The 26,642-nt window shown below is 47.7% G+C and overlaps 1 pseudogene; it reads right to left on the minus strand.

The window, feature by feature from the left end:
* Positions 1-1,558: 1,558 nt before the first annotated feature.
* The window catches only part of LOC115600055, a 46,232-nt pseudogene continuing 21,148 nt past the window's right edge, over positions 1,559-26,642 (minus strand).

Raw genomic sequence — 26,642 nt, forward strand, 5'->3', positions numbered from 1 at the left:
CCTTTCTGTCCCCTGCCCACTCTGCTTCAGCAATCCCCTCTTTGTCCTTCACCTGCCTGGAGCAGGCTGGACCCCATCACTGTCCCAGGGACTGAGGTCATAGAATCATAGAATGTTAGGGGTTGGAAAGGACCTCTAGAGATCATCCAGTCCAACCCCTCTGCCAAAACAGGATCACCTAGGGCAGGCCACACAGGAACACATCCAGGGATGTGTTGAAAGTTTCCAGAAAAGGAGACTCCACAGCCTCTCTGGGAAGCCTCTTTCAGTGCTCCCACAGCCTCACAGTAAAGAAGTTTCTCCTCATGTTGAGGTGAAACTTCCTATGTTCTAGCTTAAACCCATATTTCCACTGAAAAGAGATTGGCCCCTTGATTTTGACACCCACCCCTCTGATATAGACATACATGAGTCCCTCCTCAGCCTTGTTTTCACAAAGCTAAACACCTCCAACTCTCTCAGTTATTCTTCATATGAGAGATGTCCAAGTCTCTTAATAATCCTAGCTCTCCTTGGGACTCTCTCCAGTAGGTCCCTGCCTCTCTTGAACAACTGGATCCAGTATTCCAGGTGTGGTCTCACCAGGTCAGAGTAGAGGGGTAGGAAAACCTCCCTAGATTTGCTGGACATACTTTTCCTTATACACCTGACTGTTCATGGGCTGTGCTGGTCAAGCTGGGAGGCAGACCCAGCTGATGGTGCTCACTGCCACTGACCACCTCCCACACAAGCACTTGGGTGCCCATGCAGGGTGCTCAGAGGGGCCCTGCCTGATTCCAGTGCCATGGGATGTCTTTATTGCGGAACATTCACCATCCCTGAGGGCTCTGGACAACAAAGAAGTGACAAAGGAACCAGCCTTAAGTCCCCAACCCCCCCCCCCCCGGGACCATGATGGCATCACAGGGAGCCCCCAGAGAAAGCAGCACAGCAACAATCTCTGCAGAGTTGACTCCTTGGGCAGCTTCTTGAGAGCAAGTGTGGAAGAAGAGCTGAGCTGAGGAGATCCCCTGTGATGATGGAAGGGCTGTGCTGGAGGCCAGCTCTGTCACAGCAGTACCCATGCCCTGTCCCTGCCTGCGGGAACAGGACTGTCACACCGCAGGGCTGTGACCAAGCTGCCAGAGCACTCAGGGCTTACCCAAGGGTGCAGAAGGAGAATGTGGAGGTGGAAAGTGGAAAGCTTGGAAAAGATCAAGCGCTGGTGCTCCCAGGCAGTGCCCTTGTGCCAGGACTCTTTCCCCTCCACCTCTGCACACAGGCACTGCCCTGCATCTCCAGAGAGGGTCTCAAAGAAAGGTCTTCAAAAAAACAAGACACTGGAAAGTTCTTAATTCTATTTAAATACACCGAAAGAGCACAGCTCCTAATGAAAGTCTCTGGGTCAAAGAAAATCTGGATAGAAAAATAATGAGAATGGACAAAAAAAGTAACATTCCTATATGGGCATAAATTGGAAAAGAAATGGCTGATAGCTGGCTGGGTGTGTACTGAGTTACATTATGAACAAGTTGCAGAAAAAGTAACTCAGTTAAATTTTTTTAAAAAAAGATCTAGAGATCAGTTTTGAAAATGCACCCTTGAGCTCCTGGTTCCTCATGCTGTAGATGAGGGGGTTCACTGCTGGAGGAACCACTGAGTACAGAAATGACACCACCAGGTCCAGGGATGGGGAGGAGATTGAGGGGGGCTTCAGGTAGGCAAAGATGCCAGTGATGATGAACAGGGAGACCACGGCCAAGTGAGGGAGGCACGTGGAAAAGACTTTGATCCTTCCCTGCTCAGAGGGGATCCTCAGAACGGCCCTAAAGATCTCCACATATGACACCACTACGAGAACAAAACACACAAAAGCTAAACAAGCACTGATGACAAGGAGCCCAAGTTCCCTGAGGTAGGAGTGTGAGCAGGAGAGCTTGAGGATCTGGGGGATTTCACAGAAGAACTGGTCCAGGGCATTGCCCTGGCAGAGGGGCAGGGAAAATGTATTGGCTGTGTGCAGCAGAGCAGTGAGAAACCCAGTGCCCCAGGCAGCTGCTTCCATGTGGACACAAGCATTGCTGCCCAGGAGGGTCCCGTAAAGCAGGGGTTTGCAGATGGCCACATAGCGGTTGTAGGACATGATGGTCAGGAGAAAAAGCTCTGCTGTTATGAAGAAGACAAAGAAGAAGAGTTGTGCAGCACATCCCTTGTAGGAGATGAACATGAGCCAGCAGTGTGCCCAGGTGGCCAAGAAGGCCAATGGCATCCTGGCCTGTATCAGGAATAGCGTTGCCAGCAGGTCCAAGGAAGTGATTCTGCCCCTGTACTCAGCCCTGGTGAGGCCACACCTCGAGTCCTGTGTCCAGTTCTGGGCCCCCCAGTTCAGGAAGGATATTGAGGTCCTGGAGCAGGTCCAAAGGAGGGCAACCAGGCTGGTGAAGGGACACGAGCACAGACCCTATGAGGAGAGGCTGAGGGAGCTGGGGCTGTTCAGCCTAAAGAAGAGGCGGCTCAGGGGAGACCTCATCACTCTCTACAACTTCCTGAAAGGAGGTTGTAGCCAGGTGGGGGTGTGTCTCTTTTGCCAGACGACTTTCAACAAGACAAGAGGGCATGGTCTTAAATTGTGCCAGGGGAAGTTTAGGTTAGATATTAGAAAGAATTTCTTTACGGAGAGAGTGATCAAGCATTGGAATGGGCTTCCCAGGGAAGTAGTGGATTCTCCGTCCCTGGAGATATTTAAAAAGAGACTAGATGTGGCACTCAGTGCCATAGTCTAGCAACCGCAACGGAGGTTCAAGGGTTGGACTCGATGATCTCTGAGGTCCCTTCCAACACAGCCAATTCTATGATTCTATGAAATGTTCCGAGTGTGGGAAGGAGTTTTCCCAGAGTTCCAATTTATCACAGCATCACCACATCCACACAGGAGAGAGACCCTATAAGTGTCTGGAGTGTGGGAAGGAGTTTACCTGGAGTTCCAGTTTATTTGAGCATCACCGCATCCATACAGGAGAGAAACCCTATTAGTGTCTGGAGTGTGGGAAGAATTTTTCCCGGAGTTCCAATTTATCACGCCATCACCGCATCCATACAGGACAGAAGTTGTATCCCTGCACACACTGCGGGAAAGACTTCAGCAATAGCACCTCCTGGATTCATCACCACTCAGTGCCATAGTCTAGCAACCGCAACGGTGGTTCAAGGGTTGGACTTGATGCTCCCTGATGTCCCTTCCAACCCAGCCAATTCTATGATTCTATGATTCTATGAGATGTCCCTGTTGTCCCAGAGGGAATTGGCCATGGCTTTGGGCAGAGTGGTGGAGATGGATCCCAGGTCGAGGAGGGAGAGGGGGAGAGGTTGAGGAGGAAGAAGTACATGGGAGTGTGGAGGTGGTGGTCACAGGCGATGGTGGTGATGATGAGGCCATTGCCCAGAAGGGCAGCCAGGGAGATGCCCAGGAAGAGCCAGAAGTGCAAGAGCTGCAGCTCCCTTCTGTCTTCAAATGCCAGGAGGAGGAACCGGCTGATGGAGCTGCTGTTGGACATCTGCTGCCTTTAAAAGTCATGGAGAGCTGTTTGAAGAGGATACACAAAAAATTTAGGAGACAATTCTATGAAAAATTCCCCATCTCAGTCCTACAAAGATGCACTTTTCTTCAGCCGTGGTTGTTGCTATCTCTTTCAAGAGGAGCAGAGACTGTTAACAGGCTTCCAAGAAGCAACAGGGGCTTCATGAGAATCGTGGGGACAGGGAGCAATCCTAGAACGGACATTTTTCATATGAGATTGTTAGTGATTCCAAAGGCATTGCAGATTCTCTCCTCCCTGCATAAAAGATCCCTGACAAGAGAATGCAGTTTTAGAAGTTTGGGGTTTTTTTGTTATAGCTTACCCCATCTCCTCTGGGGAGTGTTCTTGGGTATCAGAAACCCTCAGCATTGCTGCAGCACTCAGGCAGAACAGAGTGAGCAAAGAGCATTGCCTGCAGCTGCATGCAGAGAAGGGGGAGCTGGGCTGTGTCTCTGTCTCTCCCTGCTGAGAGCAGGGGGACCCAGCTCAGAGTACTCAGTGTCTGACCCTTTCTCAAGGTCTCAGCAAACCATTTCCAGCCCAGGACACATGAGGCTCATTGTGCCCCCCTGGAAGGCAGCTCACAGCTTGGACAGACACCCCAAGGATGGAATGAGGGCATCTGATGAAGAGAGGTCAGCTCCCTGCCCAGCCTCACTCAGACTGCACTGCCCAGAGCTTCCTAGGGCAGAGCACAGCTGGACACCTCCTTTCCTGAAACCATCTTCATGGGAGGAGCCACAAGAGCTGTGCCTGCAGCTGAAACTTCTGCTCTCAGCCTGACATCAACAGCAAGAGCAGCTGAAGGGGGCATGAAGAGAGGCAGAGGGGCACTCAGGAAAGCCTTTCCCTCCCTCAGCAGTGCACAACCCCTCCCAGATGTTGATAATGCCTGGCAGGCACCTCCAGCCCCTGGGCAGGGGGAGGTGGGCACATGGCAGCATAGATGCACTTCACCTCTTGTGTGAGCAGATGGAGGAGGAGGTGCCCAAAACCCCAGACCCCACGGGCTGGCTGAGGGCTATGCTGTCACACAGACCCTGATGAACCTAGGAAGGTGATGCTGGGTGTATCTGTAGGGTAAAGGAGGCTGAAAGCACTGGCTGAGGTTCCTAGCACACAGGAGGGTGATGGTGTAGGGACTCTCAGCCCCTGATCTCACCTCCCCAGGTGAGGTTTCCTCCCACCTTAACAAGAAAGAGAAAAGTGGAAGTGCAGCCTGAGGAAAGCCAAGTTTCCCAGCAGGAACCTGTGCCCTGACTGTGCATATGAAAAATCCCTCAGAAATAATCTGGGTATGATTTTGGATCCGAGAGCAGTGCTGTCTCACAGAACCCTCTCAAAACAAGAAGGACCCTGCCCTGTCCTCCCTGTCTCCTGGCAGCCACAGCTTCTGCCAGCAGCACGGAGCTCCCTGGGAAGGCTGAGAGTTGCCCCTGGCAGGCAGGCAGCAGAGTCCCTGCCCCAGCACACAGCCCCTGGGCTGCAGGACCCTGCTCTGAAGGACAGCCCTGGGCACCTCTGTCTGCACACACCCCCTCAGCCCCTGCAGCCACCCCAGCAGAAGGCAGCCCCATGCCCTCTCCCTCTGATGCTGCTCCAGGACAGCCCTGCTCTGCCAAACCTTTTCCTCCTGCCCACCAAAATCCTCCGGAAGGATCCCATCATCTGTGGCACAGGCTGCCAGCTGGAGAAGACCCCCTGCAGGAAGCCCAGCTTCACTGCCCTGCAGCCAGAGACTCACCATGGCAGAGGCTGTGAAATTTCTCCCCCAGGCAGCTCTCAGCTCTCCTCCCAGCCCAGGCTGCCTTTCTCCTCTCTCTCCCTCCTCTCTCTCCCCTGCCCTGCTGCCTGCAGGCAGTGCCCTCAGCCCTGCTGCGCTCTGCAGAGGAGCTGCTCTTGCCCAGAGCTCTCTCTCTGCAGCACTCTCTGCTTGCCAGCAACTCTCTCAGTCTCAGGAGCCCGGCCCAGCAGCACAGGAGCAGCGCCAGACTTTGCCACTTGCTCAACTCTCTCGGGGCTCCCTCCAGCTCTCCCTGGGGCTCCCCAGGAACCCAGTGTGACACACACTGAAGTCATCTCTCATGTCCCCTCCCTCCCTCCTTTCCAGCACAGCCAGTTCCCCACTAGAGACACAACCTCTGCTTCTTCCACTCTCCCACTGGACACCCAGGCACTGCCAGGGGGAATCTCCTTTCCCTCCTCTTCCCCTGCAAGCCACGGGTGACACTGGAGGTTCCATGGGTGCTCCAACCTCAGTCAGGGCAGCTGCTCAATTGAGTGGCCAAGCACAGCCCTGTGGTGCTACAGGAAATGTCAGGGCACTCCAGCACAACCACCTGCTGCTGGCACAACAGCACAGCACTGTCACATCCCATGGCCTGACCCAGACAACAGCCAAAGGAGATTCCATCTCCCAGGCCAGAGTTTCCCTTTGCAGGGTAAACAAAGAATGACAGCCTCCTGAGACCATCCAAGTACCCCTTGATCAGATTAAGATGAAATGATACTCCAGGTCTTTTACTCTACAGTCATATTATCAGTTCTGTTGCTCTAGCAAGTAAAATTATTATGAGGAATTTTTAGGGAACACAAATCACTCAAAGATATGTATGGATATATATATTATAAAAGCACAAAATAGATACTTCATTGTTCAGGCTGTGCAATCACAAAGGCTGATTGCTTGGATCACAAAAACCACATAGTCAAATGACATCTCAACAATCCAGTCCCCTCACCCCATGAGTCCAAATATCACAAGGAATGATGATATCATAAGGCAATATCATAAGGCAGTGATATGATGGCTACAAGCTTAGCATCTCGACTCCAGCTTCTTCAATTCAGGCAGTGGTGATCTGTATGATGTGCAGAGTCCTTGTTCTTCAACTTTTGGTGTCATCACATGCAGTAACATTGTAACACTATGTACATAGTAACACTATGTACAATGATCACAAACTTCACAACAGTAGAGCATTACAAAACCAAATAAGAATGGAAAATTTACACAAATGCAGCACAATTACAAAAACAAAAAGAACTCATAATTAATTTTGACTCAGTTTTGGTCCTTCAGCAGACTTTGGTAACCTTCATATATCCCATAATCTGCTCTCATGGATAAGTTTTCCTTAGGAACTACATTATCACATATACCCTTGCCATACATGTATCTACCTATGTTACTTGGCTAGTAAATTTCCATGAGACCCCCTTAAACTATTGCTACTTCTATACTTCTACTTCTGTAAAACCATTGAATATATGTTCCTTTAAACTACTACTTTTATTTCTCTAAAACTACTGCTTCACAAGAAATCAGTCAATCGATCAAGCAAGCAAGGAAGATGTTCTGGGGCTTTTCAGCCAGATTCTTTTCTACTGAGCTCTCTCATTCAATCCTCATGAAAAACTATTGGAGTTTTAATTCTCTTATTTCAGGAGACAACTGACAGAAGCCTTACTGCAGGCTGATCAAGATGACCCATTACATCACCCATGGTGTCACAGAGGCCTCTTCTCCCAAGGGAACAATGAGAGGAAAAGAGGACATGGCCTGAAGTTGCACCAGGGGAGGTTTAGGCTAGATCTGAGGAAGAATTTCTTTACTGAGAGAGTAGTTAGGTGTTGGAACAGTCTGCTTAGGAAAGTGGTGGAACAACCATCCCTGGAAGGATTTAAAAACCGTGTAGTAGAGATGATCCTGCTCTGTTGCTGTCAGCATTGTCCTGCAGTCTGCTGCCTCCCTCTTGTACTGCTCCCTCAGCTGCACGCCCAGCCTGCTGTGCAGGAAAAGTGTCCAGGATCCCATCCTGCCACATCCCTTTAGGAGGGTGTCTTAATTGTAAATACTTTTCTGGTTTTTCCTTATTTGGTAAAAAGCCTTCATGACGCTGAAACAAATATTAAATCTGAAATTTTGAGTGGGATATGAAGCGGTTCCCGATCTGACTACATTTTGTTCTCCACAAGAAGTTGAAATAAGCATCATTGGTGTGATGGAGCTTGGAAAATGAGGTCAAAATGACCCTTCATACTTTGCTGTGATGGGTTAAGTAATGACAGATGAAATCTAATTTCCATTAAAATCTCATCTGTCATTGAGTGTAGCTTTAATGTTTTTCACTGGTATGGAGGCATTGGTGGTTCTTCAAATGGGAGCTTTGCCTGAAGCTCTTCCCGCACTTGGGACACTTGTATGGACGCTCACCTGCATGGATCCGTAGGTAATAGGAGAGACCCAAGCTGGCTGTGAAGCTCTTTTCACACTGGGGACACGTGTAGGGTTTTTCCCCAGCGTGGACATATTGGTGATGAATCCAAGTGGTGCTATGTGGGAAAACAGTCTGCGGAGGCTTAAGGATTCCATGTGCACATCAATATGATTGTATGAAATCGTTTATTAACAGCTTGCACTCACTTATATAGAGAAGTCTTGTTTACACCATCATATCATGCAGGTGGCTTTGTATTCCAATTACACATTCCATTCTCACGGAAACACTAATCTCACATAATTATTTTCCTCTTCTGTTGCCAATTAAGTTATCTCTTTCCCAGTAGCTTTTTTTTAGAAAACCTCTAACTAGGCCTCAATAACCATTAACCCAATGTGGCCTAAATTGAAGTAAGTCAGGATTGCTCACAACCTGTATATTTCTGAACTGTTTCCCCAACAGTGCCATTGTTGAAGGCCTTCCTGCAGTGAGTGCAGGGATACAACTTCTCTCCTGTATGGATGAGGTGATACTCTGATAAACTGGAACTCCAGGTAAACTCCTTCCCACACTCCAGACACTTATAGGGTCTCTCTCCCTTGTGGATGCAGCGATGCTGTGATAAATGGGAATTCTGGGTAAACTCCTTCCCACAGTCGGAACATTTAAAGGGTTGTTCACCCATATGGATCCCTTGATTCTTGATAAAATTCCATCTCCTTCTAAAACCTTTACCACAGTCAGGGCAGGTGTAGGACATGGTGCCTGTGTGATGGTGTCACAATTGGACCAGGTCCGAGCTGTCACTAAAATGTCTCCCGCAGTCAGGACCTCTCTGAGGTCTCTCACCCCGATGAATTTTCCAGTGCTGGAGATGGGCCAAGTGGATCCCAAACCGATCCTTGCCAATGTCTAATTTTTCTCCAGGATGGATTCAGTGATATTTCACCAATGTCATGCTTTGACCAAAAGCTGTCTTATCTTTGGGTCACCCAGAGACGTTTTTGTCCAGATAGAGTAACTGCATGCCTATGAAAGAAGCCATAGTGCAGTGAAAAAGTAGTGGTGGGGTTTTTGTGTGGTGATGGAAGCCAAAACCTACATCAAACTTACTGTGGGTGAAAATGGAGTGTGAGGTGGAATGAGGAGGTTACCCATAGAGTTGGACAACCACTGATCATCCTTTACTTCATCTTTAGGAGCTAAACTGGCACCTAAATCCCAAAGGGGAACTGGGTGGGAGACAGGTTTCTAGCATTTTGAGCCACTCCTGACGTGAATTGGGATCACCCCAATGCTCTTGAGTTGGGGTCTCCTGAGATGTTTTGGCAATCCCTGATTATGGTTCCTGAGCCCTGGTGTTATTAAGTCCCCTGGAAGGATTCTGGGGTTGCCAACATTACCCCTGAATCCAGGGTAATTTGAGGGTCCCCAGTGGCAGCCACTCCAAAAAAAACTTTGGGGATGACTTGGGGATCCCCTATCAAAGACGCCCAACCCAGGATTAGTTAGGAATCCCCCAATGAAGTGGGGGGAGACCAAATCACAGCTCCTCAACCCACTTGAAGAGGTTGGGGGGTCGCTAAACTTACCGCCCTCACCCCAGGGATAAGTTTAGTTCCCCCCTCTCACCCATCCTCCCCCCCCCCTCCCCCATCTTGTGCTGCTCACCCCCAGTTAAGGCAGCACTGGGATAACCACCCCCCTCCCATCACCTCCCATCACTTCCCGGTACCTGCAGGGGGGGCATAGCCCAGGCCGGTGGGGAGGTGGGGGCGATGCTCTGGCAGTCACCAGTGTGGGGGTCCTGGCTGCGGGGCGGGGGGTTTGGGTGCAGCCCCTGGGTGGCGGAGTGAAACCTCCCGGGAGCTGCAGCGTGATTGCGGGAAGCAGTGGGGGGAGGAAGAAAAGAATCATAGAATCATAGAATCATAGAATTGGCTGGGTTGGAAGGGACCTCAGAGATCATCGAGTCCAACCCTTGAACCACCGTTGCGGTTGCTAGACTATGGCACTGAGTGCCACATCCAGTCTCTTTTTAAATAGCTCCAGGGACGGAGAATCCACTACTTCCCTGGGAAGCCCATTCCAATGCTTGATCACTCTCTCCGTAAAGAAATTCTTTCTAATATCTAACCTAAACTTCCCCTGGCACAACTTAAGACCATGCCCTCTTGTCTTGTTGAAAGTCGTCTAGCAAAAGAGACCAACGTCCGCCCGGTTACAACCTCCTTTCAGGTAGTTGTAGACAGCGATGAGGTCTCCCCTGAGCCGCCTCTTCTCCAGGCTGAACAGCCCCAGCTCTCTCAGCCTCTCCTCATAGGGTCTGTGCTCGAGTCCCTTCACCAGCCTGGTTGCCCTCCTTTGGACCTGCTCCAGGACCTTGATATCCTTCCTGAACTGGGGGGCCCAGAACTGGACACAGGACTCGAGGTGTGGCCTCACCAGGGCTGAGTACAGGGGCAGAATCACTTCCTTGGACCTGCTGGCCATGCTGTTCCGGATACAGGCCAGGATGCCATTGGCTTTCTTGGCCACCTGGGCACACTGCTGGCTCATGTTCAGCTTCCTGTCAATCCAGACTCCCAGGTCCCTTTCTGCCTGGCTGCTCTCCAGCCACTCTGTCCCCAGCCTGTAGTGCTGCATGTGGTTGTTGTGGCCAAAGTGCAGGACCCGGCACTTGGCCGTGTTAAACCTCATCCCATTGGAATCAGCCCAACTCTCCAGTCTGTCCAGGTCCCTCTGCAGAGCCCTCCTGCCTTCCAGTTGATCGACACTTCCCCCCAGCTTAGTGTCGTCTGCGAATTTGCTGATGATGGACTCAATCCCCTCATCTAAATCATCAATGAAGATATTAAACAGAACTGGGCCAAACACTGATCCCTGGGGGACACCACTAGTGACTAGCTGCCAACTGGATGCAGCCCCATTCAGCACCACTCTCTGGGCCCGGCCCTCCAGCCAGTTCTTAACCCAGCACAGGGTGCTCCTGTCCAAGCCACGGGCTTATAGTTTTTTCAGGAGGATGCTGTGGGAGACGGTGTCAAAGGCCTTACTGAAGTCCAGGTAGACCACATCCACAGCCTTCCCCTCATCCACCAGTTGGGTCACCTGATCATAAAAGGAGATCAGGTTGGTCAGGCATGACCTGCCCTTCTTAAACCCGTGCTGGGCCTTGGGGGGGAGGGACCCAACTCAGGGGGTGAAGTTGGAAGTTGGCAGGGGGGGGATGACATGGGGGGGATGACATGGGGGGGCTGGGCACATCAGGCTTGTGTCCTGAGGGGGTTGGGGACCTCAGGCTTCTGGCATGGATGTGCCCCACACTTCCCAGGCTCCCTGGAAGCAGGACTGAGTGGCCACTAGAAACTCTGCCTGGACAGAACCAGGTTTAATTGCAGCTGATTTAAAAAACCATGTTTACCCCTGTCTTCTTGCCCAAACCAGGATAAAGGCCCAAACCAGGACACTTCTGGAAGAAGCATCAGTGAACCAGGCATTATGCATACTGCTTTCAAATTCTGGGGCTTCCTTAATGGGGCTAGGAGTTTTCATAATTAAATCTTTTTCTTTCATGGAGTCAAGGGGTTCCTGAATTTTCAATTGCTTGTCTGGGCCTTCAACAATTTGAAACAGCTCAGCAAAATATTCAATTTGGGAACACCATTTTCTGATAGTCCCTTTCTGAGAAATCCCATCAGGGGGCGGTTTCCCAGATAAGACCTGGTTAAGCACTTTAAAGGGTCCCTGCAGGATTACCTGTTGTTTTCTAATTATCTTGCTTATCTCTTTCAGTGCCCTGCTGACTGTAAGCAAAGCCTTTTCTAGAATTGAATAGCGCTTTTCAGAGGCTTTTAATGACTGTGAATAAAACGATATAGGTCTGGGGGGTCCTGCTGGGCCTCCTTGCCAAAAGTGATAAGAGAAGGTGCTAGGGGAAAAACCCTATTCAATTATTATCAGGTCTGCAGGGTGGAGAGGTCCCAGGGTCTGAAAGGTTTGTGCCTCTCGAAGTTTTAAAGCTTCCTCATGGTTGTGATTCCACTCCCATAGGCGATGCTTTTTCAGCAGGTCATATAAAGGCCTGGCATGTAAAGGCATATAAAGGCTCTGGTATGTGCTTTCGCCAATATTGCAAAGTCCCCATAATTTCCTGCAATTCCTTTTTATTTGTGGGTGCTTTTATTTCTCCTAAGTGAGAAAGTGTATCAGTAAGAATGGTCCCTGTTCCAACTTTCCAGTTGATCCCTAGAAATTTAGTTTCTTGGGACATAGGTTGTCTTTTTTCCTCAGGTATTTCAATTTGTAATCTTGTTAAGTGCCCAATTATGGCATCATAAACTGTTCTCACAGCTTGCTCAGTTTTACCACCTATCAGTACATCATCAATGTATTGGTAAATCTTCACATCTGGGTTATTTTTTATTTCTGTGATATTTTCCAGCTCCTGTGCAAGAGCATGGTGAGCCAGCGTGGGAGAATATTTATAGCCCTGAGGTAACATGGTGAAAGTATATTGTATTCCATTCCAAGTAAAAGCAAAATATTTTTGATCTTCAGGGTCAATTGGAATTTGGAAAAACATATCTTTCACATCCAGAGATGCAAGCACTGGGTGTGCTGCTTCCTGGATTTCTAGCACCAGATCTGCAATGTTTGGGATGGCTGCAGTTAATTTTTCAGTATTGGCATTCAATTTCCTATAATCTACAGTCATTTTCCATTTTCCATTTGGTTTTCTTATGGGCCAAATCGAGGAATTATAAGGTGAATGACAAGGCACAACTATACCTTTCCGTTTCAAGTCAGAAATTACATCCCTGATACCTTCTCTAGCTGCTAAGGGAATAGGATACTGCTTAATATTCGTGATTTTGCTTTGGGGGAGGCAAGAGGGGGCTGTTAGCAGTCTAACTTTAAGACTGGGGTGCCAAAATTCCAAAGACAACCGTTTTCATCTCTCCACAATCTGCCAATCAATACATCCATTCCTAACAAATTGTAAGGGATATTATCTACAATAATCTGGGTTCGTATTAACTCTTCGTCTCCCGGTAGTTTAAGGGAAACTTTAGCTGTCTTTTGCAACACAGAGGTTCCCAAAGCACCACTAACAAATATTGGTTTGAGTGAAGAATTAATACCACATTTTTTGGCTACATCAGATTTTAACGTGGAGATCTGTGCCCCTGTGTCCACTACAAATGTGACAGGGTAGCATTTTGGCCCAACAGCGCATGTAAGTTCCAAATCTCCATTTTTATTCAAGACCAATCTTAGCACATTTTGCCAGTCTTTTGGAGGACTTGATATTTTAGGATTTGATTGTTCATTATTTTTGGACCAATCATTTTGATTTGTAGGGATTGTTTCCCAAGGTTTATTCAGGGGTCAGTAGAATTTACTGAACTGGGGTCAGGACCTGTCTCCTCTCTCTGCTGTCTTTTTGCTTTCTTTTTAGTAGCAGAGAGAGGGCCTTTTAGTTTCCCGAATTATGGTAATTTCCAGATCTTTCCCCTGAATGTGACCTGGCAGGCCATCCCTCTACTAAGGCTTTTAGATGGCCATAAGTAAAATTGTGACTTAAGATTGAAGGAGGGATGCCTTTTCACTTAGCTTCCTCTTTAAGCTTTGCAAAAGGTCCCAGTTGACCCTGTGGTGAATTATTTCTTTCTCGGGAGGGTCTATTTTGATGATTATTGTGGTTTCTCTGTCTGCTTCCCCTATTTACAACTGTCCAGTCACCCTGTGATTCCTCCTGCTGGTGAGGAGGAATTTGGGGAGGCCTGGCAGCCACAGTGGCATGAGTCAATTTTTTCTTATCATTATAATTTGCTGGGGTTTGAAGAATTCTTACAGATGTAGAATCAGCTTTGGTTGCCACATATTTGCGTCCAAATTCTGTCAATTCAGTAAGCAGATCGGACCAAGTATAGTCCGTGCCTAATAGCGAATTTCTATTTGACTTTTCGATTCTAGCCTTGATCTGTAGATTTTGCAGTTGCGTAGGTAACCTTCTGATGAGAATATCCATCCTCTCAGGTTTTACTTTTAGCATAAGTGGGTTCTCCTGGTTTATCACCAGAGCATGGTCATAAATCATTTGGATCACACTGGCTTTATGAACATTGTCCAGTAGCTGGGTGAGACCCCCTCACAATACATGGGGTTCTCCCCTAGCTATGGGGTCAGTGAAGCCCACATTATAAGCAGCTTGTTGGGTCAGGGACCATGGAGCTCTGGAATTACCAATGATCAACATAACTCCAGGACCCTAGTGGCCTGACACTTCTTTTTCTGATAATAATATGTGGTCTCCACTGGAAGATGAAACCCTTACCACATAGTCTATATCAGTTTCCAAAGGTAATCTGCCAAATTGACTCTTTAATTGGGTCAGTTCCAGAGGAGAGTATGGAAATTCTTTATGAGTAACTTGCTCCCGTCCGGTATCTAGCTCACGTGTATGTTCTGCTCTAATTACAGGACGTTACAGGCATGCTTTCATCTTCTGAACTATCAAAAGTCTCATGACAGGAGGAAGATTGAGTAGAGGACTTCTCGCTCATTACAGCGATCTGCTGGACCTTTTTCTCCAATTTATCAAATTTTTTAGCCCCAGTTTTTATAAATGTGCTGACCCATTTGCGTTATTCAGCCATTTCTCCCTCGGGCGGGTTAACAGCCTGAGGGGAATGCCTGTTTGCGAGTTGGCAGCTTTCGGCTGTGGCTTTGATTTTAAAATGGAGGGTCTTCTTTTCCCCTTTTTGGGTGCAAAATGCACCGTTTTTTTACAGGGTCTTTCAGGAGAGACATACTATCCATCATCTGTTGTATATTCAGACGCAGATGTATGGCCTTCCAGAATCGGACCAAGTGCAGCACTGATTTCAGAATTTGGCTCCCCGGAGTCTTCAGCTTCGTCAATGGTTTTTAGGAGGTCCCCAAATTCTACAAACATGCCACTTTCAAGATTTTCTAATCTTTGGCGCATTTCTTCTTTCTCCTGCCAAATTATAGCGGCTAGGATAAAAAAGGCACGAGCGCTGAAAAAGTCTACCCCGAGTTTTTTCACATGTTTTTTGGAATCTTTGTCCAGAGAAGAAGGATTGTCTAAAATTTTTACAGATTTAGCAAGGGCGGTAAAGTCACCATTCTTATAATTTGTGTAAATTAAATCGTAAAGAGTATCCTTCGGGATATAATTATGAGTTGTTAGGTGGTCCCAGAAAGCATGAACAAGAGCATATTCACGGAATTCTTCCTCCTTATAGAAGGAAACAGTCTGTTTTTTACCTCCACTGGAGCTGGCAGAACAAGCTATGGCCTCCATTTGTATTTACTTTGGCTTTAAATTATTTTAAATTTGTTTAAGAGTTAGTTTTGCAATTCAGGCATCAAACTAAAAGCAGGCTCTGATATTGTTCCTCGATTTTTTCCTGTCCGTGACGCCAATAAAAATATTACGATCCGAGTTATTATTTATATTTTGATTGTGAGGAAAATTCAGCCACTACTTATAGACGACGCGTGAATTTACAAAAAATAAAAAGGCTTTAGGATTTAAACAAGTTACAAGGATTTATTTAGGGCAGGAAACGATAACACCACCTTCAAAACAGGGAAAACCGGTTTGCCCGCAGAAAGTCTTTGCACAAATTAGTCACCTTGGAGAGAGAGTCATTAAGGTAAAAGAAAAGAACAAAGAGGTTTTTCACCGTCCGCGTTGGACCTGGCCTCAGGCTGGAGTTACTTCTGGGTTCTCCGCTGTTCGATCCTCCGCTGTGTCTGCCTCATGGCTGGAAAGCAAAGTGCCGAGAGAAGGGGGCGTCTAGAAGAAAGCTGCCACCTTTTCCTTTTTTCCTAGGGTTTTTTATACAGCAAAAAGAAAGACGGGTCCCTTTTTTGCATATATCCCTGAAACATACAGATTTCCAGACTTCCCGGAGATGAGTCATCCTTATCTTTTTGTCTTTTGGTGTCCTGCTACTTTCATTGTTTTTGTCTCTACCATGCACAAGGAGGCAACTTGACAAGCAATCTTATCTTTTAGGTGTCTGTCAGGCATACGGTGAGATAAACATATGTTAATTGACATAATGTTGCAACCAGAGAAGAAAAAAAAAAGGTGATTCAAGAGACATATTTTAATTCAAGGTGCTTATATCAAGTGACCACTGAAAATTTTGGCTGGCCCTGACCCTCAAATCGAATCCTACCCACAGCACTACCCACAATCAGGCTACGGCTTTGCATTTTACAACAAACCTCGAATATACAAACTTTAGGCAGCCACTCTCCACTGTTGTTCAATAGGCCTCCCTAAACACCGAACGAACAGGACTGGCAAACAAATGCAAAGAGTGACCACTGAAAACTTTCGCAGGGCCTAACCCTCACTTGGAACCCTACCCTACCCACAGCACCACCAACAATCGAGCTACGACTTTGCGTTTTACCACAAACCTCGAATATACCAACCCTCGGCGGCCATTCTCCACTATTGCTCAATAGGCCTCCCACAACTCGCAAAGAACGGGACTCGAAAACAAATGCAAAGAGCGACCACTGAAAACTTTGGCTGGCCCTAACCCTCACATGCAACCCTACCCACACCACAAACAACAATCAGGCTACGGCTTTGCGTGTTACCATAAACCTCGGATATACCAGCCCTTGGTGGCCACTCTCCACTGTTGCTCAACAAGCCTCCCAAAACTCCCAACAAAGGGAAGTGGCAAACAAATGCAAAGAGTGACCACTGAAAACTTTGGTTGGCCCTAACCCTTACATGGAACCCTACCCACACCACCACCAACAATCGGGTTATGGCTTGGCGTTTTAGCACAAACTTCGAATATACCAGCCCTGGGCGGCCACTGTCCACTGTTGCTCGATAGGCTTCCCAAAACTCCCAACGAAGGGAACCGGAAAACAAATACAAAGAGTGACCACTGAAAACTTTGGCTGGCCCTAACCCTCACATGGAACCCTACCCAAAGCACCACCAACAATTGGGCTATGGCTTTGCGTTTTATCACAGACCTTGAATATACCAGCCCTAGACGGCCACTTTCGACTGTTTCTCAATAGACCTCCAAAAACTCCCAACACAAATCCAAACAGTGAACACTGAAAATTTTGGCTAGCCCTAACCCTCACATGGAACCCTACCCACAGCACCACCAACAATCAGGCTATGGCTTTGCTTTTTACAACAAACCTCGAATATACCAGCCCTTGGTGGCCACTCTCCACTGTTGCTCAATAGGCCTCCCAAAACTCCCAACAAATGGGACTGGAAATAAATGCAAAGAGTGACAACTGAAACTTTGACTGGCCCTTTCCTGTAGTGAAATGAATCAACCACGTGCCACTAATTGCCAAGGAGTGGGCATGAGCTTGTGTTAAGCCTACCTGTGCCTGATTAGGGCGGGCCCCCACTGCGCATGACCAGGATTAGGGGGCCAATAAAAGGTGAGGGTCAAACTCATAGTCTCAGCTCACTCCTGAGCAAATCAGCAGAGTGATTGGCTGCTTTTGGAGTAATACTTTCTATCCAGGTTAGTCAACCCTGAGGGCAATAGACTCAGCGTGCTATGCGTGAGTTTCTGCTGGAACACCTGCTTGGACCTTGGAGCGCCGTGCCCTAGAAGAGGTTTTCTTGCAATATCTGGTGGAGAATGTGGGCATAGACCTTGATCTAGCCCCCGCTCAGATGAATCAGAAAAAAGGGAGCTAGTTCGACGCAAACTAACATTAGCAGAAAACCCAAGGAGTCGGGTAAGAAGATCCACTACCTTTCCTTCTCTACCACTGATTGACCAAGAAAAAGGAAAAGATGGGATTGTCAGCAAGCACCCCTGTTAATTAGAAGCTGGTGACACTGGAGAAGGAGCAAGAACTCTCCTCCTCCCCGTCCTATGTGGCTGCATAAGAACTTTGGCATGAGGTCAGTGACCTGTTGGGAAACCTCCATACTCAAGAAATGTATAAAAACATAATCCGATTAGGCGGTACATGGGGAATGGTGATAAATGCCCTAAATGAAGTAAAAGCAGAGGCGGAAGCTGCTGTCACCGCCATTGCAGCGCTTCCGCCAAGCGCTAGCGTTGATACTACAGCACCACCATCAGAAGCAGGATCCGGTGTTGTCCTCAAAGCGCCTCCGCTACTCACCCCTCTTCCTGAGGGTGGAAAAACCCGGAAGGCTATTTTAGGACTAAGGGACAACGGCCCTGCCATTAAGGGCATGAGAGGAAAGTCGCACCATTCTATAGCCGAGTTTCTATCAGACATTGGGCCGGAGGAAGAAGAAGCACCTGCTCTGAGCACCGAAAGAAACGTACAAAAGAATGCAAAGATGCCGACAGCACATGCCCCGAGATGGGCAGCCCTAGTTGCTGCTTGAAACCACCCCTACTGCCACCTCCCAGCTCAGAAAAAGAGCATGGGAAAGAAGCGGCCACCCCACCAGCTGCACCCATCGGCCTGGAGGACAAAATAAAAGCCCTCCTTGAACAAACAAATCAGGCCGTGAAATGGACACACCCTGCCACGACCAGATCATTAATGGACAATGATGCATCATCCAGCAGCTCAAACTGAAAACCCTTTCTGAATTTGCACATTTGGACATCGTATACTTTTGAACTTCACATATTTTTTGTGTTCCTTTTCAAAAAAAAAAAAAAAGGGGGGGGGGGGAATGTAGTGAAATGAGGCAACCAGGTGCCACTAATTGCCAGGGAGTGGGCATGAGCTTGTGCTAAGCCCACCTGTGCCTGATTAAGGCAGGCCCTAACTGCGCATGAGCAGGATTAAAGGGCAAATAAAAGGTGAGCTTCAAAACACAGGCTCAGCTCACTCCTGAGCAAGGCAGCAGAGAGGTTAGCTGCTTTAGGAGCAATAGCACTGAGCCAGGCTAGTCAACCCTGAGGGCAACAGATTCGGAGCACTATTTGTGAGTTTCTGGTGGAATACCTGGTTGGACCTTGGAGCACTGTGCCCTTAAAGAGGTTCATCTGGCAACATCAATGCTTTATTAATAAGCAAAACATGAAAAACCCTTGGCTTCAGAGCCACCTTTACAGAGCCTTTGCCTCCCTGCAAATATGGCTTCTAGTGATCTGCATTAACAAGGCCATGGAGAGGTTCTGGAAGCAATGGCCCACAGTGGGGCCACTCAATGCTTCAAGGTACTTTCAGGTTCCATTCTGACTTCTGGAGTAGTTTGTTCATTCATCTCTCAGCACCTGAGGATCATGGACTCAGCACCAAACACACCCTGGGGCTCATTGAAATACAGAATTAGATAAAGAGCCATGGCTCTCCATGGGATATTCTTCACATCTTCAAGATTTTTACAGCTAATTGGAGAGGTTTTCACATTGTAGTAAAGGAGGAAAATTTGATACTGTGCTTAATGAAAACTGTTTGTGGTACTTTTTGGGTTTTTGATTTATGTTACTTTTTTAAAATATATTTTAACAAATCATCTCATAATTGTCATTTAAGACAAGCGGTGACAGAGGTTCCCTGAGGTCTGACACTGTGTGGACAACTTTATTGCTGATCTCCACAGCCCCACCATTTCTGTCATGTCCCACCTGGGACTTCCATCTCTGGTCCTTGCATTAGACTTCTCCACTCCTCTCTGCAGCTGGAGGTTACAGCTCCACTGCACCACCTGCTCTCCTTAGAGAACTGACTGCACACGCGCACAGCAGCAGTTTTCCTATGTGCAAGCCAAGAAAAGTCAAACAGAGAAAGTGAAGAAGAATCTGAGGAGAAATGGTTTAGAGAGACAGATGGGAAAAGAGAGCTGTGATCATCATGACAGAGGTGGCTAAAGAGAGAATCAACCTGCTGAAAGACAGGCAAGCTTTGAACAACCTGCTGCTCAAAGCAGCACCCAGGGGAGAGGCATCTGAATAAACAAAGAGTAGGAGAAGGGGACAATTGGAGAGGAATGGGAATGGCCTTTGTCTGCACAGTCTGTGTCTGGAAAGGTGACTTTAGAAATGGTCCCTGTATCACCACCACCAGGCAGAAGTTTATGTTTAGGCTCTGCACTTAGTTTGCTCTTTGCCCCTTCTTGGGGTATCACGGAGGTGTTGTTCATTTTTCCCACAGTTTTTATTGCTCATCTTCACACCCCACTGCCCCCAGGAAAAGTCCTGACCCACAAGTTGGGGGGGGGCTCTGCCTTCCCATTGCCTGGGGTTTCGAGTTTGGCCTGACAGATCCATAAAATAAATAAATGCATAAATACATAAACACACAAATAAATAAATATCTGTTTCTTCAGAGCCACCTTTACAGAGTCTTTGCCTCCCTGAAATCATGGCCTCCAGTGACCTTCTCTAACAAGTCTCTGGGGAGGCTTTGTCAGTAATAGGACCCAATGGGGCCTATCAGTACTTAAAGATAAATTGGTTAGGGTTTTTTTGGCTTTAACTTCTTAAGAGGGTTTTTATTTTTCAGTCTCCTGTCAGTACTTGAGGATCATGGGCTCAGTCCCTCTGGCACCATTGGGCCCATTACAGCACTGAGCATCCATGTCCCCCTGTGGTGTTTTTAGTGTTCAAGACTTGCACAGCTAATCAGAGAGGTTCCAGTGTGGAGGAAGATTACAAAGAGCATCAAATAAATTTTTTTAAAAGTTCAATTTTACTGGTTTTCAGTTTAGAAATTTATATTCAACTGGTATTGGTGCAGAGTGTCTCTGCAAGAGGCCTGGACAGTGAGGAAAAGCCTTTGAGGTCCATCACTCCTCACCACCCCAAACACAACATTGGTCTCATTAGCTCCCTGGGAATGGTCTTGGAAAATTTGCCTCCACCATTTTGTCACCATCACCTCGTCACCACCACCTTGTCAGTGCCACCACTTCTACCCTCCATGCAGCAGCTGTTGCTCTTTCAGCTCACTCCTATCCCTACGCTGCCGCTTCATACCCACTCACCCACCCCGCATGGCACCAGCATCATCGGGGTCTCTGCAGGGAGCCCCGAGCGCTGGCAGCGATTGTCCTGTCACACAATGAGGGGATGGGGGCAGCGGCAGCGAGCCCGTTCCTGCCCTGCCTGCAGGACACCTTCCCTTAGAGGCGGGAGGAGCAATGCATGACAAGTATCCCTTTCCAAAAGCCTGCAGCAGCCTCTCTTTCCTACGGCAGCTGCTTTCTGCGCTGCCATCAATAACGCCCTGTAGGCTGCACTTTGCATTTCCCCGTAAGAAAGGAAATGGTCGTTCTTGGCATCACCCAGCACAGATAGAATGTCGTCGCTTTGGAAGAAAACTCAACACAAAAAGGGGGGAAAAAACACTCCTACTCTGCCAACCCCTTTCCTTATTACGTTCCTTTTGTTTCCAAAAGCACATTGATCCTTTCTTAGTTTCCTTCCAGGCCCTTTAGGTCGCACCCAATCCGTTCTTTAAACCACCATTATTTGTCATGTTCCTTTTTTATAGCTTTCTTCTCTCTTGCTAAAAAATCTCCAGGCTAGTAGCACTTCCAGATTTCTACTATCTGCTTTTCATAGTTTTTCCAATTTTTCCCTTATGTCTTTTGTATGTTGTTCCAAAAACAAGGAGACTAATTGTTGGGTACCTATTTTCCTATGCTGAATTTGGATGGTGACTCAGAGGGACCCTGTTTTATTGCATAAAGTGTTCACCAATTAATCATTTTAAGAGTTTCCTTTTCTATCCCTGTTCTGGTTTTGGCCAGGATAAAGGTAATTATCTGTCTTTGCTTTCAGCTAAGTTTTATATAGGTTGCTGTACTTGCTGAAATGAACAGCCAGTTTCTCAGACAGTGTCTGCTCCTAGGACTGATAACACTTGAAGTTTATAGCTACTGATAGAGACTGGTGTGCAGAGCCAAGGACACTGCTGAGTTCTGAGGAACATTTTGCCCTGCGGAAGGAGAAAAGGAGTAAAGAGGTCACACCTGCAACCCTCCTTTAGGGAGGAATGGACAAGATAAATGACAAAAATTGACCAGAGTATTCCAATCCATACGTGTCATACTCAGTATAAATTGGAGGTATCATGAGGGACAAACCCCTTCCTGCTTCCCCTTCTTCACCTGTCCCTGTTTTCTTCAGCATCCTGGGAGGATTCCATCCATTCCTCTGCCTGGGGACCTGATCCATACCAGCCTGAACCTGTGTGCTCCTGCATCCAGCTCCTGACTGCTGCTGACTCCAGGAGTCCATCCTGGACTTTCCCAGGGCTGCCCTGCAGCCTTAGTGGTAACGTGAGAGTTATTGGGGGAGAGGGGGGAGGAACGTGGTATCAATTTTCCTGTATATTTGTATATATTTAGTAATTTTTCCTTTTTATCATTACTGATTCAATAAAGGTGTTTAGTTTAGTTTCCAACCCATAAGTCTCTCTCCCTTATTCACTCTCCTTCCTTTATCAGGGAGGGGAGGGGGATTAATCAAGGGCATCTGTAATTCAGTTGATTGGTGGGCCAGTGTAAAACTGTGACAGATTTATTGGCATCCAACGTAGGAACTGAAATAATTAGCTTGAGCCCAGTTCATATTTTGACTAATTTACCTGAATATTTTGAATTCTAGCTCCAGTGGGAGCATACCAATATGGCTTTGCTGAGTGAGAATCAGACCTCTTTCTCTGGAAATATAACAGGGTTGGAGATTAAACCAATTGTGACATACCTTTGGTATTCAGGGTATGTGATATGTGCTTTTGCAGCTGGAATGAGTGTTACTATGTGGTTCATTTTTGGTAAACACTGCATGAGTAAAGTAGCTGTGGTATGGTCTGCAATACTAGTATACAGCGCAGTACACGGTGCAGTGGTGTTTCATACAAGGATTAAGAACTTTGTTGGTAATTGCATTTTCAGCCTTCTTTTCTGGAACTATCATAGAATCATAGAATTGGCTGGGTTGGAAGGGACCTCAGAGATCATCGAGTCCAACCCTTGAACCACCGTTGCGGTTGCTAGACTATGGCACTGAGTGCCACATCCAGTCTCTTTTTAAATAGCTCCAGGGACGGAGAATCCACTACTTCCCTGGGCAGCCCATTCCAATGCCGGATCACTCTCTCCGTAAAAAAATTCTTTCTAATATCTAACCTAAATTTCCCCTGGCACAACTTAAGACCATGCCCTCTTGTCTTGTTGAAAGTCGTCTAGCAAAAGAGACCAACGTCCACCCGGTTACAACCTCCTTTCAGGTAGTTGTAGACAGCGATGAGGTCTCCCCTGAGCCTCCTCTTCTCCAGGCTGAACAGCCCCAGCTCTCTCAGCCTCTCCTCATAGGGTCTGTGCTCGAGTCCCTTCACCAGCCTGGTTGCCCACCTTTGGACCTGCTCCAGGACCTCGATATCCTCCCTGAACTGGGGGGCCCAGAACTGGACACAGTACTCGAGGTGTGGCCTCACCAGTGCTGAATACAGGGGCAGAATCACTTCCTTGGACCTGCTGGCCATGCTGTTCCGGATACAGACCAGGATGCCATTGGCCTTCTTGGCCACCTGGGCACACTGCTGGCTGATGTTCAGCTTCCTGTCAATCCAGACTCCCAGGTCCCTTTCTGCCTGGCTGCTCTCCAGCCACTCTGTCCCCAGCCTGTAGCGCTGCATGGGGTTGTTGTGGCCAAAGTGCAGGACCCGGCACTTGGCTGTGTTAAAACTCATCCCATTGGAATCAGCCCAACTCTCCAGTCTGTCCAGGTCCCTCTGCAGAGCCCTCCTGCCTTCCAGTTGATCTATACTTCCCCCCAGCTTAGTGTCGTCTGCGAATTTGCTGATGATGGACTCAATCCCCTCATCTAGATCATCAATGAAGATATTGAACAGAACCGGGCCCAACACTGATCCTTGGGGGACACCACTAGTGACCGGCTGCCAACTGGATGCAGCCCCATTCAGCACCACTCTCTGGGCCCGGCCCTCCAGCCAGTTCTTAACCCAGCACAGGGTGCTCCTGTCCAATCCACGGGCTGATAGTTTTTTCAGGAGGATGCTGTGGGAGACGGTGTCAAAGGCCTTGCTGCAGTCCAGGTAGACCACATCCACAGCCTTCCCCTCATCCACCAGTCGGGTCACCTGATCATAAAAGGAGATCAGGTTGGTCAGGCATGACCTGCCCTTCCTAAACCCGTGCTTGCTGTGTCTGATCCCTTGACAATCCTGCAGGTGCTGTGTGATTGCACTGAGGATGATCTGTTCCATGACCCTGCCAGGCACTGCCTCTCTTGGGCTGAGTTCACCAGATTCTAGTCAAAATGGCATTATGCTTATTATAGTTTTGAACCTCCTGATTGTTGTAGTCAATTTTTTTCAGGTGTCTGTGAGTATTGACATGTGTTTTCATATGTTGGTGAGGAGTACAACAACTAAAATTAGGGGAATGTGCACACCTGGTACAGAGAGCACCCCCACTTTCGCCTCCGCAGCCACTGCTTGCCCCCAACACACAAGGGCACAACTCTGATACGTCCGGTGAGCATTGCCAGTGATTTCTTCTACAGCTGCAGCTGCTGCCTCCCCCCCACAGACACTGCTGCTGTTCAGAAAGCCAGCGCTGCTGCTGCTATTGCTGCAGACACCACAGCCTCTCCCCCTCAGCCCACACAGTTACTTGTTGACCCTGTAACTAGGAGAAAAGGAAAACAATGGAAATCAGAAATGAGCCTTAACCCTTCAAGGTCTGAAATAGATGACCAGGTGATAGAGAAAATAGAGGATGTTGCCTCACCTCATAGAGCAGCTAGAGCAGAATCTAAAGCAGAGTCAGCTGAGCAGGACTCAGACTCAGAATCTGCTCAGTCCTGTTCCATGAGGGACTTGCGTACTCTGAGAAAAAACTACAGCCGTTTTTCAGGTGAACCACTTCTCACTTGGCTACTCCAATTCTGGAATAGTGGGGCTGCTACCGTACATTAACTCAGAGGGAAGCCAGGCAGTTGGGATCCCTGGCCAAAGATGCAGGTGTTTATCGGGCATTTGGGGAAAAGGCTAGAACCACCAGCCTATGGAAATTACTCTTGTCAGCTCTAAGGGAGAGATATCCCTAAAAAGAGGAAATAGACTGCCCACAGATCAAAGGACCCACACTTGAAAAAGCTACCAAGTATCTGGAAGAATTGGCTGTATGAGATCTGATCTATAGTGATGAAAACATTGAAGATCGTTATCAAATGCCATGCCCTAGACCTATGTTTCAAAGGTTTGTGCATGCTGCACCACAGCCTTTAAACCATACACTGTCAGTAATGCTATGGGTTCCTGGAAATATGGATGTAATTGTGGGTGATATAATTAAAACAGCACGAGAATGTGAAGATGCTGTCATGGCCCCTCATCGGGCCTAGGGCTCAGATGTAAGAAAAGATGAGAAATTGCATTCACCCTTTTTTCCTCAGATAGGAGGAGGACGCCACATTGAAGCCATTAAGAGGAGACGCCCTCCTGTGAGACAGAATCGAGAGAAACAGAATTCAGTAAGAGGAATCCTATGGGCACTCCTGAGTGAGTATGGAGAGGACATGAAAAAGTGGGATCAGAAACCTACTGCCGTCCTAGAAGACCAAGTATTTATGTTGCTGAGTAAGACGAAGGCAAAAGGAGGTCCTTCTAAAAAGGTGGCTGCTCAAATCTCCAGTGTAGAGTTACCCAATTCAAATATGCTGGTGACTCAAGATCCCTGTACATCAGGTGTGAGTAATGAAGATGCAAACTTCAGTAATGCACGTACTGACAATGTTGTATGTGCTCAAGCTCAGAGGTGCCCTGCCTCCAGCCACGTGGAGGAGAGGGACAACCAAATGAATTGGATTGTGTGGATTTGATGGCCTGGCACATTAGAGCCACAAAAGTATAAAGCCTTGGTGGACACTGGTGCACAGTGCATCCTAATGCCATCGAATCAGAACGGGACAGAATCTGTCACTATTTCTGGAGTGACAGGGGGATCTAAAGAACTGAGTATTGTGAAGGCTGATGTGAGCCTCACTGGAATAAAGTGGCATAAACACCCGATAATGACTGGTCCAGATGCTCCGTGCATGCTTGGCATAGACTACCTCAAGGGAAGTGATTTCGAGGACCCAAAAGGGTACCAGTGGTCCTTTGGTACTGCAGCTATAAAGACTGAGAATGTAGGATGGCTGCATGCTTTGACTGGCCTTTCAGATAAATCCTTTGTAGTGGGGTTTCTGAGAATTGGCCCTTGGACCAATTCGAACAGGACCAGATATTAAAAATGTGCTCTACATCAGAGACGAAGGTGATGGTCCTACACGGAGTCTCTGGCAGAAAGCTCCAGGAGAGACTCAAGGCCAACCTCTAGGATTTTGGGGTCGAAACTACAAAGGCTCCGAAGCCAACTACACAGCCACTGAAAAAGAGATATTGCCCACATACAAAGGAGTTAGAGCTGCTTCAGAAGTAATTGGCACTGAGGCACAGCTCCTCCTGGTGCCACGATTACCTGTACTGGGTTTTATATACACAGGTAGAGCATCTTCCCTTCATCATGCTACCGATTCTACCTGGAGTAAATGGATTGCTTTACTCTCACAGAGAGCTAGGATAGGAAGACTCGATCGTCCAAGAATTGTAGAAGCAATAACAGACTGGCCAGAAGGCACGCACTTTGGAATACCACCAGAAAAAGTGGTAAAACGGGCTGAAGAAGCCCCACCATACGATCAACTTCCAGAGAATGAGAAAAAATATGCTCTTTTCACTGATGGATCCTGTCGTCTGGTAGGAGGCCATCGAAGGTGGAAAGCTGCCGTATGGAATCCTACACAACTAGTTGCAAAAACAGCTGAAGGAGAGGGTGAATCAAGTCAATTTGCAGAGGTAAAAG

This window comes from Calypte anna, chromosome W (assembly GCF_003957555.1).
Source record: "Calypte anna isolate BGI_N300 chromosome W, bCalAnn1_v1.p, whole genome shotgun sequence".
Lineage (NCBI taxonomy): Eukaryota > Metazoa > Chordata > Aves > Apodiformes > Trochilidae > Calypte > Calypte anna.